This window comes from Palaemon carinicauda, chromosome 32, assembly GCF_036898095.1.
Source record: "Palaemon carinicauda isolate YSFRI2023 chromosome 32, ASM3689809v2, whole genome shotgun sequence".
In the NCBI taxonomy this organism is placed as follows: domain Eukaryota; kingdom Metazoa; phylum Arthropoda; class Malacostraca; order Decapoda; family Palaemonidae; genus Palaemon; species Palaemon carinicauda.
The window spans coordinates 38,816,410-38,818,947 of record NC_090756.1 but is presented as its reverse complement, the minus strand read 5'-3'; the positions used below and the strand labels follow the sequence as shown (position 1 = coordinate 38,818,947).

Below are 2,538 nucleotides of genomic sequence, written 5' to 3'. Positions count from 1 at the left end.
TCATGAATTTGAACAATTCAAAGGATTCATTCCTCTTGAAGAAGGTCAAGAAAAGCTTACTGTATATCTCTGGGCTAATACCATAACTATCAAAGCATATTATATAATTTTCAGGTGACTTAGCCACATAAAAGCAGACCCAGTGTCCCATGCTATTGATGTCTGAAGAGGTTTCCAACGTATTTGCGATGAAGGTGATAGCTTCCTCCCTGTATGACCTCAACCTTATACCTCCCACATGATCAGAAGAAAATATGCCTACGTAATTCACTAATTTCCCCACCCTCCCCCTTAGAGCTCTATCCAGCTCTCTAGTATCCATCAGTCCTAACCCCTCACATCACAATGAATAATCCTGTCCGCATCAATCGATAAAATACCCGTAGTATCTCCAAAAAGCATAATGAGATGGGGTGTCGTTACTGCTGTAGTCAATTTTTAAATGATTCGCATACTGGCTGATCTCTCTACTGGTAGAGCTTCTTTCATATCCTCATGTACGAAATTGAAATTAAAAATGGTTCTCCCCTCCGTAAAACTATCCAAGGATATAATATTCTCATCATCTATGCCAATAGCCTTCCGAGATTCATAATACGCCTGCACAACTCTCTCTGGGAATGCTGCGTTTATATTATATACGGTACTTCCGTTAATGGTGATATGTATATTATTTACATTTGCATGGTGGAAGAATAATGGGTTTCTTGTATAATCCCCTGAAAAATGTCTCATATCAATTAGTGCTAGTGTCATCTTGTCTGGAATGCATGAACCAAAAGGTTCATCTATCATTATTGACGATTCATTAATCCCAACAACGTGTCTTATAAAGAGACTTACTGAATATGTATTGTATAAGCTTTGATAATAATGACTGATTCAACGCAGCCATTGCGTTATAATGAGGAGTGACACGATCTATCCATAACTTCGATTGCTGTATTGTCAGATTATTTAAATGTCCCACCTTATCCGTGTTCATAACCCAACTATCATTCGCTAACTCTAATCGAATTCTCAGATTGACAGAATCCATTAGATACATGTCAATAGTTGCTAAATCTAGTAATAGTGGGAAGTATGTGTTAATTCCATAGATTTTAAGCTTGGACATCTGCTTAACTTCCAAACGCTCCCCCTCCTTAAATGTATCATCAGTATATTGCCTCGTAATCCTGTGCTCTTCACAATAATCATCATATAAATATCCACACCTCGCTATATTCTCGAGTGAGTCCGGCTTCACATTCATCAACATCTTCATATAAGATAAATAATTGTATAAAGGACATGACTCGACCATCTTTTCATTCAGAAAGACGGATACGGACTTGAATAATGTATTACTCACCCCGTTTACTACTCCCACATTTTGTGCCGCTGTTAAATTGACACCATTTCTAGTGATACGAATGAATAATTCTAATGTTATACTCGATAAATCAAGAAAGGAACCGACCACCCCATTCACACGAAATTCTATATACCTATCAGACAATAGCTGATTAATTCCCACATTACTGGGCATGAAGTCTACCCTCTCATTAGAATTAATTGAACTTTCAATTAGTCGCTGCCTGTTAACATTTGGATATAATTCAGATATTCCTGCCATATACGAGGATACGGGAATCTTATTTCCACTTCCTGGGGTATTCGGTGTCATTCCAGCCATGATGTGAAGTTGAAAATTCTGCTTAGTTATGAAATGAGATTAAAGAAAGGATACAAACCCTATGATGTCCCACGTCCTAATGAATGTAGAAGGTTATACACATCATTCTTATGCAATCTCCGCGTTCCTCCAAACTCCTTCTTAGTCTTACGAATCACTTTCAAACTGCTTCCTTTTTTTGACTTCCTTCTCTTTCCTGAACCTTTTAGAAGTCTTAACCCTGTTGACTTCAATGCCTGAACTCCATGTTTTTTTAAAGATTCCTTTAATGGTCTTTCCGCAGTGATCATATCGGACATTACAGCCCTACCAAATTCCTTAGCTGAAGGATTGAGAGCCTTGAATATAAAGGGTAATACCCTCCTAGCCACCCCTGATATAGCTGACAACACACTTCCTCCCCGTCTTCGAGTTGGATAAAATATTGAAATATCTTCTAGCCCACCACCTCTTCTTAGGGGTGAAGAAAGAAAAAGCCTCCTAAATTCCTCTTCTGATGGTGGAATGAAGGTCAGTCTCATGATCTTGATCGTATCTACTCCGAAATAGTAATATAAAAAGAAAAAAAAAAACTCTGCAGTAGTACAGCCTCCTGTGATGGTCAATTGTCAATTAATGCTAGGTACATCGGTATTTATCATTTTATTCACCTAACCCTGACATGGAGGACGCAGGTCACGCTAGAGTTTTCAACGAATCTTATGATTCTCCCATTCTGATCCGTGATGATTATAGATATTTGATCCAACACCTTTGTATTTAGAGGTTTATATAATGTGTTATGTATACCTCTATTCTTGCCGTTATCTATATGGAAACAGTCTAAAATATTTACAAGTCTGCCAGCAAAGTAACTCGGC

General features: G+C 37.8%; 1 pseudogene; it reads right to left on the bottom strand.

Moving 5' to 3' along the window:
• Positions 1–327: 327 nt before the first annotated feature.
• Positions 328–2,252, bottom strand: LOC137625767 (uncharacterized; annotated as a pseudogene).
• Positions 2,253–2,538: the final 286 nt, after the last annotated feature.